General features: G+C 37.5%; 1 pseudogene; it reads right to left on the reverse strand.

The window, feature by feature from the left end:
• LOC147347617 (regulator of nonsense transcripts 3B pseudogene) overlaps positions 1-14,061 on the reverse strand; it is an 84,744-nt pseudogene that overhangs the window by 30,215 nt on the left and 40,468 nt on the right.

Genomic DNA, 14,061 nt, shown 5'->3' on the forward strand with positions numbered 1-14,061 from the left:
TCAGGTGGTCAAAGTATTGGAGCTTCAGCTTCAGCATCAAAATTCCAGTGGGTGGACACTTCCCTTTTTGGACCCAGCTCTTTTTGAGGGGGACTAAGGGAAGTAAAAAGTACCTTTCTCCTCGTCCACATTAATAGAGACAACTTAGAGTTAAGACTTTATAAACAAAGGGACTGATTTTGCTAACCAATACAGTTTAGGAATACCTTAAATGATAATATGTGTTGGAAGATTAAACTAATAATATTAATGATTCAAAACAGTTGTTACTTCATGTATATGTTATTCAGTAATTCAACAGCATATATTAATGCCTATTGTATTTTTTGTGAAAAACTTTGTTCTGGAGCTAAGTTTTAATTTTAGGCTAAACATATCCTGTATTTTCCTAATGGAAAACCAGAAAAATGCCAACATATATGAAGTGGTCTGCCTCAGATAGAAGTATATCTGACAAATGTAAATTGGGTTCTGACCCTTGGGTAAGGGATGCAAATTTCTTGAAATGTAAATAATTTGCATACTCATAATTAGGGTCTATTTAATAGTTGGTTGAAGAATCATCAACCTTGAATGGACTTTACAGCTTATTTCGTTCAACAAATTTAATAAGAAAATAGAGTTTAAATGGCTTAATGGAGCTCACAGTACTCAGAAAGAGTCATGAACTAAACTCACACTTTGTACCTTCCTATTCTGGATGTGTCCTTTAGAAATGACCTTGGTCATCTAATTTACCCAACAGTCTCTTTAGCTATAATGTTTCTTAAACTTGACCTTGACTTTAATAAATATGTGTGTCAACTTTTGTGTTCATTTTAAATATGTATTCAGAACATATTCATTGCTACAGAAATAGTCCATTAAAATTTTTGGAAATGTTGAACTGAAGAATGATTCAGTTGAATGTCCTCTTCCAAATTCTTGAAAAGCTAGTATTTAAAATACCCTAGAAAGCAAAGTGGCATACTATTGCAAGTTAAGAATTTTTAACTTTTGGTTTCTTATTTTCGTTCTTAACCCACAAGCTAGATGAAAGTTGACAGCTGTCAGTTACATAAGATTAATTTAAACTACTCCAGGTCATGAAGTGCCTAACTACATAGAACATTAGCTCTCTTGATTAGCTGCTGATGAAATGTTTTGACCAGCAGCTTGTCTCAGAAGAATCAGATTGGTTGGGAACTAACCCGTTGATGAAATGGTTCCTTAAAAGCTCTATTTAGCCTTTAAAAAGGCCAGAATGTCCTTTTCTTTTTCCCTTCTGAAAACATTTATCTTACCTAAATATAGAACAGAGCATTGGGAATGTTGAATTCCCCAAAATATTAATGTCTCTCTGGTTTCTTTTCTTCTAGCTATGTCCTCTCTTATTTATTATTATTGAACTTTTTTTTTCCCCTCTAAGCTTTATTTTGGTATATTTTAAAGTAAATAACAGAGAGTCTCTCTCAATTCCAAATTTTTCTGACACTGTTTCTTATTATCACATTCCCTAACTAAATTGTTGAAGGCAGGTCTGAGGAAGAAGCATACAATTCCAAAATACTTCATTTCAAAATTATTTCAGAAGTGAGGATAGACTATTTGTTTGCTCTCATGGATGCTGTGGTTGTGGAGGGCTTCCTTCGTGCTTCATCAGTAAAGAATCCTCCTGACAGGCAGGAGACGTGGGTTTGATCCCTGGCTTGGGAAGATACCCTGAAGAAGGAAATGGCAACCCACTCAACCCAGTATTCTTGCCTGGGAAATCCCATAGACAGAGGAACCTGGCGAGCTACAGTCTGCAAGGTTGCAAACAGTTGGACCCAATTAGCAACTAAACAACAATAACAATGGCTAAACAACAGTTGTGGATAAACTTTCTCAGAAAAATCTGGACTTTGCACTGGGCAGACATTTTCTGGCTTCTTAACATTCAGTCAAACCTATTTTTGACTCTTAGAAGGTAGAAAAGAACAATAAAAGTAATTTTATATGAAGGGTTGGCTTAAAGCCATTCATTATTTGAAAGGTATCTTTCTGATTATAAATTCATCTAGGCCCAAGAGCTCAAGACAAGATCAGTCATCACATGTTCTTATTTTCATCACTGACACTGGTTTCTAAACTTCAAAATACAAAGCCATTATCTTGTTTAAATACCTGTTTAATCCTGTAAAGTTGGACTGCATTATATTAAAAAGGACAAATAAAATGTAAAATGGTTTTAGTAGATAAACCAAGAAAATTTTTCTACATAAAAACATAGGCAACAATATACTCCAGGTTTTCTGTGATGATTCTAATTTCAACTACCTGGGCTGTTTTCTATAATTATAAATAATTCCACCAACTAGAAAAATAATACAGCTTGCCATAGCTAGTATATATTTTTTGATTGTTCTTGAGGAGCTATGTCTAACCGGAAAAGGGAAAACAAGAGTTGGGAAGCCAGCCAGCAGGTTATTTCTGAAATCTAGTGGGAAGACAATGACTTCTGAATTGAGGAAGTAGCAACAGGGAGGTAAACAAGGGAAGAAAGCAGAAAAAATTAAGAAGATTCAAGAGTTGTTTGAATATGGATGATGAGGGAGGAGGATTTATAGGATCTCTAAACTGGTTAGCAGTAACCTTAACTGAGATGGAAAATTGAAGAGCAATAATAGTTATAGGGATGAGAGTAGATAAGGAATAGAAGCTCAGTTCTGGAAATGCTGACTTTTCAACATTTTCATTTCCAAATCTAGAGCTTGAGGATAATAAAGGGTTGAAGGTTTTTTTTTTTTTTTTTCAATTGGGAATCATCTTTGTATGGGTAGTAATTAAAACCATAACTTTGCATGGAATCCTGAGGATTCATTTACAGAGTAAGAGGATTGGAAAGATCCAGGATGATAATCAGGGTATATATTTATAAAGGTGGGGGGAAAAAATAGTACAGAAAGGAGTGATCCTAAGGAGTTCTGAAAAGGAGATGATGTTACAGAAACACATTGGAAATGCCTGATATCATATGCTTCAGGGCTTTGTTCAGATAAAATAATACAGTCTTGAGTACTACATAAAAACTTGGCTAAGCCCTGGTTGGAAATTACCAGCTAATTGTCACTATTAATTGGAAGTATTATCAATACTTTCACACTTTAATCTTTTCGAGAATTATGTATCACATAGTTTACAGATGAAAAAAAAATGAAAGCTCATGGAAATAAGTAATTTTCATGTAATAAGTAATTACATGAAAATAAATAATTTTATCTTTTCACAGATAAGAAATGTATGTAACTGAGTTTTGGTTCTTGTCACTCCAAAATATGAGTTATTAACTGATAGGGTGTTTTGCCTCCTTTCCTAGATTTTACCAACATACCTTCCATTGGAATAGTAATCAGTTTGGATATGTATAATACCAATTAGCTGTTGAGAGATCTACTGAATTCCTTTCACCAGAGTTTAGAAAATGCCTCTGTTAACATAAACATTTCTGTGACCTTGTGGTATGGTATCATAAACCACTTCTTTCTTTGAATTGGTCTTGGCTCCCTGTCTTTCTTTAAACAGCATGTGAATGAGAGAAGCACTGTCACCCTTGAAAAGTTCTGTGTGACAAAGAACAGATGGGGCTTGGGAAGAATGGAAAGTAAAACAGAATTGAATTAAAGCCAAGGTTTGAGGAATGAGAGCCATGAACTGCACTTGAAGATCCAAAGTCCCAGTCTAAAGTCTCCAAGAGTCTTGACTTGGAGATATTTCCTGTATATACACAAGAAATCTGTTGAACTCAGGAGGCACATGGATGGACTTCACAGAGAGGTTAAGGGAGAAGACAGAGCTATGAACTTCTGCAAATGTATGTGTATAAATATTTTTGAATGAATGCATATTTCTGGACAGATTATCAACTGCGTTCTTCAGCTATTCAAAGTGGCAATACACAAATAAGTTTAAGAAATAATAATATTATATATTTATTTATATTCCTTTATTATGAGGAATTTCCCAAGTAGCTATCACCTAACTTTAAAAGTATCAACATTTTGTCAATTTTATTTTGTTATCTGTTCCTTACTACTTTCTGATTTTGTATTGTGTTTTAAAGAAAATCATATGTGCTATTTGGAATGCATAATAGATTGTGCTTTAGCTCATATCTGTAGCTTCTCTGACTTCCCATCATTCAGTACATCACTGCTGAGTTTTCTCAATGCTCCATTCTCATCACTATCAAAACTTTGAAGATACAGGGCTTATTGAGCATCTGAGACTTCTAAAGCCACTTCCAAATAATCTTTCCATTTTCTCTCATGAGAATACTCTAGAACCTTCTCTCCAAACAACTTGTGTGATCCCTGGAATAGATCTTAAATATTTGCATGTTTAGGACTAGAATTATCCAGGACTCCTTAAAATGTCTTTATTCCAGGCTTCTCATCTAAATTTAGCCAGTTCCTAAAATATAACTGAAATCTCATTGTGCCTTTCCAAACTATCTCAGAGAGCTGGAAGGGCTCTGAGTCCTGTGAAGTTCTCAGATACTCATATATTTTGCATACACATTTGTCATTCTGACAGTACAACTGTAAAAGGCTAATATGCATTTTAGATAGTCTTTTAGACATCTGAGAAAATATCCTTGAAGGCTTTATTCTAGAAAGTCAGAAAGAAGTTGGCTTTTATGTCCACTTTCTGTTTTCTGGCAAGTTGAATACAGGCTAACATGTACTGGCTAAATATCACTCCATGGGTATTTTTCCCATATGCTTGTTAGCCTGAATAACCTAAATAAGTTCTAAAGGTTTACTTGAGCCTCTTATTTGCCTTCGGTCCCAAATATGAGTAAAGAAGAAAAAATTAATGGCCATTCAAGGCAGAAACAATTGAAGAACTTATTTCCAATACATTTTGTTAATCTCCATCACAGTGTAATAAGGCAGGTATTATTTTTGTTATCTTCATTATTTTTATCATGATTGATGTTAGAAATTTTTATATAAAGAGACTGACAGAAAAAATAAAAGTCCTATACAAAGTTACATAGCTTATAAGAGGAAGATGAAGACTTTAAAACCAGCTCTATCTGATTAAAAACAGTCTGCATTGTTTCATTAACACAATGAGTCTTCACAGATGCCGTGATGACACCATACATTTCTCCTAAACTTAATCCAAACTACCTATAATCCCTTCATTCTATCCCAGACCTACTTTCCAGGTCAATAATAGCCAAATAATCAATATTTTAATTAGCTCACCCATATGATCAGATGACAAAGATCAGATAATCAGTTCTGATGCTTGCTTTGTAGACTTTGTAGTCATTGATTGATATCACTACTTAAACTATAAGATTCTCTTTCCAGATGCTAAATAGGTTTCTCAGTGACCCATGGACGATTATAATCCTTATTGCAGGGTTCATCCTGAGATCATATTGCCAACATCCGTTGGATCATCAAAAAAGCAAGAGAGTTCCAGAAAAACATCTATTTCTGCTTTATTGACTATGCCAAAGCCTTTGACTGTGTGGATCACAACAAACTGTGGAAAATTCTGAAAGAGATGGGAATACCAGGCCACCTGACCTGCCTTCTGAGAAATTTGTATGCAGGTCAAGAAGCTACAGTTAGAACTAGACATGGAATAACTGACTGGTTCCAAATCAGGAAAGGAGTACTTTAAGGCTGTATATTGTCAACCTGCTTGTTTAACTTATATGCAGAATACATCATGCGAAACACCTGACTGAATGAAGCACAAGCTGGAACCAAGATGGCTGGGAGAAATATCAATAACCTCAGATATGCAGATGACAGCACCCTTATTGCAGAAAGTGAAGAAAAACTAAACAGCCTCTTGATGAAAGTGAAAGAGGAGAGTGAAAAAGTTGGCTTAAAACTCAACATTCAGAAAGCTAAGACCATGGCATCCAGTCCTATCACTTCATGGCAAATAGATGGGGGAACAATGGAAACAGTGACAGACTTTATTTTGGGGGGCTCCGAAATCACCACAAATGGTAAGTGCAGCCATGTAATTAAAAGACACTTGCTCCTTGGAAGAAAAACTATGACCAACCTAGACAACATATTAGAAAGCAGAGACATTACTCTGCCAACAAAGGTCTGTCTAGTCAAAGCTATGGCTTTTCCAGTAGTCATGTATAGATGTGAGAACTGGACTATAAAGAAAGCTGAGTGTCAAAGAATTGATGCTTTTGAACTGTGATGTTGGAGAAGACTCTTGAGAGTTCTGTGGACTGCAAGGAGAGCACTGTAGTCAACCCTAAAGGAAATTAGTCCTGAATATTCATTGGAAGGACTGATGCTGAAGCTGAAACTCCAATGCTTTAGCCACCTAATGGGAAGAACTGCCTCATTGGAAAAGACCCTGATGCTGGGAAAGATTGAAGGCAGGAGAAGGGGACAACAGAGGATGGAATGGTTGGATGGCATCACCGACTCAATGGACATGAGTTTGAGCAAGCTCCAAGGGCTGGTGATGGACAGGGAAGCCTGGCGTGCTGCAGTCCGTGGGGTCAGTCCAAAGAGTCAGACACAATTGAGCAACTGAACTGAACTGATTCTGAAAACTTCATTTGCATATTCAAATTGAAGTCAGTCAAAAGAACTGATATTAGTTATCAGTTTAGTTCTAGACAGAAATATATTCAGGCTAGTATGTCCCTGTTAAACACACATAAAAAATAAACAAATAGCACCTCCTACTTCTCTTAGTAATATACGTGATAACTGTTCCTTTAACTTTTTTTTGCATAACAAACTGTAAGCGAAGTGGGAAGCTTTGCATATTAATTTGCAGAGGGTTGAGTCCAGTTATAAATGAATACTGCAAACTATATTTTGACAACTTATTAAAAATTTAAATTTGATTCCAAACCCTCAGGCTACTTGATTTTTGAAGTTAAATTTTCTTCTGAAATACCGATATATGATGCCTGTCAAAAACCCAGAGCCATAATAGCTTTAGGCTACTTTCCAAAAATAAAATAGCAGGCAGTATCAGTCAGCAAAGAGCTGGTGCCTTGCTGTACATGGCCTCTTTTAATAGCTGGTAACTCTTGCAGTTGAAATTTGCCTGCAACTTGTCTAGAAAAGAGTGGCTCTGTGCTACGAACATGAAACAAATTATGCCTTGTCCATCAAGATGACAAAACAAGAATGGACAGCCTTCTTTTGATAAGCAAATGGGTAAGAAAATGACTTACCCTTTCCAAATGAGCAATAAAGTCATAACCAAAATGTTTCACCATGAAATGTTTCCTTATTTCACTTCCTTTTCTTGGAAAAAGGGACATGAGGAAAGAAATGCAGTGTTCATTCAACACCTAGTCTGTGCCAGATATTATTCAAATTTTCCTGTTCTGATAAAGTGGTTGATACTAGGAAACAGGGATTTTTCTTAGCTCGATAGAATGCTGAGGTGGGCAAAGGAAGATATGTACTCTTCTTGATTCTTCTCTTTCCTTTTTTTTAAGAAAATATACTTCTTAAAAATAATTTCAGATCTGTGCCCCTAAACCAGAGTAGCACTGTTTACCCAGGGAATGGTTGCAAATGTGTGTGTGTGTGCATGTGTGTGTGCATTTGTGTGTGTGTGTTTTGGGAGGGGAGGCTGTGCTTGGTTTCCCTAATGCTTCAGGCTGGGATGCTCCTGGCATTTAGTGGGCAAGAGTCAGGGATGCTGATTTTCCTGGGTTGTGCCAAACTGTCCACCCAACATGGCAACAGTACCACCTCTACTCCATCATCTCAGTCAGAAATCCTTATCTCCAGTACTGGAGGGTATTTATTTTACGTAAACATTGCAATGGAAGGACAACTTTAACATTACTGTTACACATATGGAGACAGCAAATGTCACATATCTGTGATCTTATTGGTGGTAGTGTAACATGAATATGTAAAAAATAGAAAGGATTTATGGTATTTTCTTCCCCTAGGAATCAGATAACCTCAGGGATCTGCTATTATGATAGCTACTGCTATAAATCCAATATTCTCAGTGATTGGAATAGTCTTCAGGAAATAGAACGTTCCTCCCTTGAAGACATTACCTTTCTTCCAGAAAAGATATAATTTGTGGCTCAGCTGATCCTTCCAAAAGGTAAGTTTCTTGCCAATACACAGCATAGTTTGTAAATGACCATCTTCATTTATTATTTTTGTGGGAAAACAGTCAAATGATGCATAATGGTATATAGAAGTGATATGTAATAGTTCAATTATCCATAAAATAATATAGGTTCAACCCCAAAGAAAGTAGAATACCAAAAAAAAAAAAAGAAAGAAAGAAGAATATCATCCTGGATATGGGGACAGGTGCCCTCTCATTTGGCATCCTTACTGATAATTTCAGACAGACCTTGAAAAGGGAGAGTGCTGGTGAGAATATAAGGAAAGGGAACGGTGTGAGATCAACTTGAAATTTCTAATCGCTTACTTCATTTCTCTTTCTTTTCACAAACACTCTTTCCTGGTTGCATAAACCACCAATTCACCCTTTGCAGGCTGCCAATAAAGCCAGCCAGCTGGAAGGTGTTTTCTCTTATTTTCTTTATCTTTTTTCCCCCACCAAACTATATTTATTTTATATAAAAGATTTCACCACACTCTATGAATAGCTCCAGAGCGAGGCTACTCCAACCCACAGAATATCTTCAGCAAATTACAGCCAGCTCTCTAATCTGTTTTTCAGCGAGGATTTTCTCTTTTGCTTTTCTTTCAATTTTTTTCCCTTGTTTTTCTTTATGACTCTTAAATTGTGTCTATAAAGCATTTTTATCCCTGCCAGTTCTCTAGCTTAATTGAAAGTGAAAAAATGAAGATATCGGCTACTAAATAATATTCCTCTCTTAACACTTGCAAATCACCAAGAATATGTAGAAATTAGTGAATTGGATTATCCACTTGTGTCTGATAGAGCCTTGGAGAACTGTAGAAAGTGCTCCAAGCCAAGGTGCTGTCATTTCCCTTGGCAGCATTTCATTCATTGCTATCAATATAAGTGAGCTTAATGTCAAGATCACCTTAATGTCTCTTTCTCACATGCATGAAGATACCTGGAGAACCATGTGATGGTCACCCATCTTAACCATTCATGGAAGTGACAAAAATTTTTAATTTATTTGTCATTCATAACTTAGAATTTTTATATCATTAGAGTCAATCCTGTAGTCAGGATTTACTGAGGGCTTAGAGACCAGAAGAGTATCAGGCTACAGTAGCAATCCCCAGCCTTCTTCACAACAGAGACCAGTTTTCTGGAAGAAAGTTTTTCCATGGCTAGTGTATGTGGAGTGGGGTGGGAGTGGGAGATGGTTTCAGGATGATTCTAATGCATTACATTTATTGTGCACTCTATTTCTGTCATTATTACATCAGCTCTACCTCAGATCATTAGGCGTTAGATCCCAGCAGTTGGGAACCTCCAGATAGGATCCTAAAAGGAAGAAAGAGATACTTCTAAGGAGAGAGAGACATCTGCAAGATCATCAGCATTGTTATGTATGGTCTGGAATAAATGTTCACATTGTACTCTCTCTGTAGATGAGCTATATGACCAAGAAATTATAAATAGACTCACACTTATACAACTTTAACTGCTATATCTCGTTAAGGAAAATCTAGAAGATGAATATGTGTATATGATGTGAATAACTAGCTCTTATTTATGTCCTGAAATTTGGATTTTTCTTGACAAATTTGTTTAATGAAACAAGTCATTCTTGAGGAGCTATTTATAAAGCAAACATTTGTCTCAAGTGGATCCGGTATTTGTTTTGTTTTGTTTTCCATTCCTCACATACAATTTCAGCACTTATTCCTCTACAGAAAAAAAAAAGTGATCCAAATCCCAACATAGGGGTGGCTGAGAGAGTGTGCCTGGCCTCTGGCAGAAGGAAAGTCTCAAGGTGGATTAGCTCATAGGAAAGCATGCAGAGAGTGCAAGGGCTGGGATCCAGGGGGACCCGTATCCCAGACTTGAATATCTGAATATGCATATGCCCTCCCAGGTGCCACATGGAGCAATAAAACTAGCAATAATGAAGATAGCATATTGAAAAGCAGAGACATTACTTTGCCAACAAAGGTCCGTCTAGTCAAGGCCATGGTTTTTCCTGTGGTCATGTATGGATGTGAGAGTTGGACTGTGAAGAAAGCTGAGCACTGAAGAATTGACGCTTTTGAACTGTGGTGTTGGAGAAGACTCTTGAGAGTCCCTTGGACTGCAAGGAGATCCAATCAGCCCATTCTGAAGGAGATCAGCCCTGGGATTTCTTTGGAAGGAATGATGCTAAAGCTGAAACTCCAATACTTTGGCCACCTCATGCAAAGAGTTGACTGATTGGAAAAGACTCTGATGCTGGGAGGGATTGGGGGCAGGAGGAAAAGGGGATGACAGAGGATGAGATGGCTGGATGGCATCACCGACTGGATGGACATGAGTTTGAGTGAACTCCGGGAGATGGTGATAGACAGGGAGGCCTGGCATGCTGCAATTCATGGGGTCGCAAAGAGTCAGACATGACTGAGCGACTGAACTGAACTGAACTGAATGAAGATAGCAATAGCAATAATAATACTATTTTTGAGCATTCATATTCTGCTTAAGTGTTTTGTATGTATTTGATTGTAATAGTTTCTTCAGGAAAGTATTATGATGGTTGTCACTTGCATTTTACCAAAAAAAAAAAAAAAATGTCATAGCATGTTCTGACCAAATTACAGAAATAGAGGCTGCAAACATTCAGTACTTCTGAATATTTTGTGTGTGTTCGGGGAGAGGCTGCCCACAAATTTATTCAGGATATTGGTGTTGTATCTTCATTACTTTCCTAGCATTAACATGACTAGGAAGTGCCACTAACTGGGGGGCGTAAAACTACAAAACCTACTGTCTCAGAACTTTGGAGGTCAAGACTCTGAAATCAAAGTGTAGGTAGTTCTATGCTCCCTCTGAGACCTGAAGGAAATCCTTCCTTATCTCTTCTAGCTCTGTTGGGTTGTCAGCAGCCTTTAACATTCCTTGCCTTGCAGAGGCATCACTCTGATCTGTCTTCATCATTACATGGCATTCTTTCTATGTGTCTTCACATAGTCTTTCTTCTCTGTGTGCCTGTGTCCATTCCCCTCTTTTAAAGGGAAATATAATCCAGTCATATCTGGATTAGCACCCACCTTTATGACCTCATCTTAACTTGGTTAAATATGCAAAGATTCTACTTACAAATGTCAACTACAAATTGGCATTTGCCATTGGCACTTGCCATCTACCCTAATTCTTGTATCTCCTCATGTCTAGAAAAACATGGCGTGGCTGGACTTTAGGGAGTGGATACAGATAAGAGAAGAATAGACATGATGAGAAATAAAACTGAACTCATGGGGGATAAAACCAGGAAGGGTCTTGTGCCTCATTAAAAAGAATTTATATTTGCTTGCCTATGGTAGGAAATTATAGAGAGATATGTAATATAGAGATTGGTATAAAAATATGTGCAGGGTTAGATGTCAGAGTTATTAAGGAAATAAAAATGACTAGGATATAATGACCAATAGATGTGGTGGAGAGAAAGGAAACAGTGGGAAGGATAATTCTCAATCTTTGGACAACTGGTTAGGGAATTGGGTCAAGCTCAATATGCAAAATTAAGCTGAATATCTACTTGGGGGGGAAAGTATAATGAGTTCAGTTTCGGACATTTCAAAATATCTGAGATGCCAGAAATACCAACAAATTAGTTTGAAGAAGAAGTAGTTGAACCTGCATGTCTGGAACATGACTCACAACCACGTATGGAAATCACCCACATGTCAGGGTTGGAAGATCACTGAGAGGGACTTAGCAGAATGAGAAGAGGATCTTAAAGAAGACCGAACTCAAACCCTCATGACCAGCAGCTTCTTCAAGTTTGGGTCACTGATTGCCAAACTTTTCAACATTATGTCTTACAGTGAAAAGGACCAATTGTTTATATGGCACATGTCCAGAGTCAGCTCCGGGGAGATTCTTATTCTGTAGCATCACTATCTCTGGCACAGCTGTAATCTATTTGTATCACACTGAAAGTGAGTGGAAGTGAAAGTCTCTCAGTCTTGTCTGACTCTTTTCGACCCCATGGACTACAGAGTCCATTGAATTCTCCGGGCCAGAATTCTGGAGTGGGTAGTCATTCCCTTCTTCAAGGGATCTTCCCAACTCAGGGATCGAACCCAGGTCTCCCACATTACAGGCAGATTCTTTACCAGCTGAGCCACCAGGGAAGCCCAAGAATACTGGGGTGGGTAGCCTATCCTTTCTCCAGAAGATCGTCCCAACCCAGGAATTGAACTGGGGTCTCCTGCATTGCAAGTGGATTCTTTACCAGCTGAACTACCAGGCAAGTCCTGGAATGCCTGAAATGCCTATTGTGATTTTCTCAGAAAAAAAAAAAAGTAAACTACAACAAGGTGGTCAGAGAGAAGAGCAAATTCAGGAAAGAGTGATGAACTAGAAGACTAGAAAGAGATTCTAAAATGGGGAAATGTTTTACAATATTAACACCTCAGAAAGTTCACGATAATGACTTTAAAGTGTCTGTGGCACTTAGCAGCTAGAATCTTTGATGATTTTGACAAGGTCAGATTCTATAGGAGGATGGATGCAGAAATGACCTTGCATCAAATGAGAAACTAAGTGAGGATTAGAGTTGGAAGTATCAAGTTAAAATAGCTTTGTAATTTAAAGGAGAGAAATGTGTGTTCATTACAAAGAAAAATCAGAGCAAAATTTTAAGTTGGGAGTGGTTTGAGTACGATTATATGCTGAAGGAGATAGCTGGGGGGGAGAGAGAAATAGAGAAGTTGTTATTTCAGATGAGAAAAGAGATAGTCAATGAGTCATGAAGGCAGGCATTGACAGCCCCAGGTTTCAGGGGCAGCGATGAATTTTGGATGAAGGAAGAACTTCTCATTGTAAGATGTTAGAACAGGAGGAAAAGATGCAAGAGGATGAAGATAATGGGATTGGAAAGCAAGATATTCTCTGTGAGATGGGAGAATAGTAATTTTTTGAGTCTAACAAAAATCCCAGTCCTATAGCAGTCAGAGAGAGAAATTAGTTTTGGAAATGCTGTTGTGGGAAATTCTGAATGCACGCATGATAAGTCTCTTCAATAGTGTTTGACTCTCTGCGACCCTATGGACTGTAGCCGCCAGGCTCCTCTGTTCATGGGGATTCTCTAGGCCAGAATACTGGAGTGGGTTGCCATGTCCTCCTCTAAAGGATCTTCCTGATCCAGTGATAGAACCCGCATTTCTTATGTCTCCTGCATGGGCAGATGTGTTCTTTACCACTAGCATCACGTGAGAAGCCCAATGGTAGCAAGAACTAACAGTGGAGCTAATAGGTAGGATGTGTGAAGAAGTGTATAATAGGAAAGAGAAAACCATACACCAGGAACCAAAAGTCTGCATTGAATGAATCCCATTAAGTCTATGTGATGGTTTTATGTATGCTGATGAATGGTTTTCCTGAAGTAGCTGAGAACCCAAGAACCAAGAGGCCAATGCCATTTCCACTACAGCAAATTTGATCACACAAGGGTTTCCGCCCTTTATGAATCTTTAGTTCATTTGTGATTTTCCAGCCTTAAAGTAAGTTGAAAGAGTTTAGAAGAATCGTGTTTTTTTTTTTAGACACGTAGTGAGATATAGCAAGTGAATTCAATGGCATTTTTTAGGAGACAGCCATACATGTGCAAATACTCATACACACCTTGCATTGGGTGTGTGTGCCTGCTGGTGGCTAGTCAACGAGGAATGTTGTCACAAGTATATGAATTGTTTTCAAGAGTGACTGCTTTGAAATGGGAAGCATTTTTACTTGTCCTTGTTCTATGTCTTTTTCTTTCTTTTAAACAACGGAGAAATTGTTTATGCAGTTACGCTGTATTTTGTAACACATCATTAAAATGATCCAAACCAGGCTGTTCACAAGAGCCCATTTTTTTAGGTGATAATGAATTTCTGATACACAGAAGCCACACAGATTAAGTTATTCTGCTGATTCAGCCAGGTT

The sequence above is a fragment of the Bos grunniens genome, chromosome 23 (genome assembly GCF_055505025.1).
Source record: "Bos grunniens cultivar Pamir isolate PY7600 chromosome 23, Bosgru_T2T1.0, whole genome shotgun sequence".
NCBI classification, from domain to species: domain Eukaryota; kingdom Metazoa; phylum Chordata; class Mammalia; order Artiodactyla; family Bovidae; genus Bos; species Bos grunniens.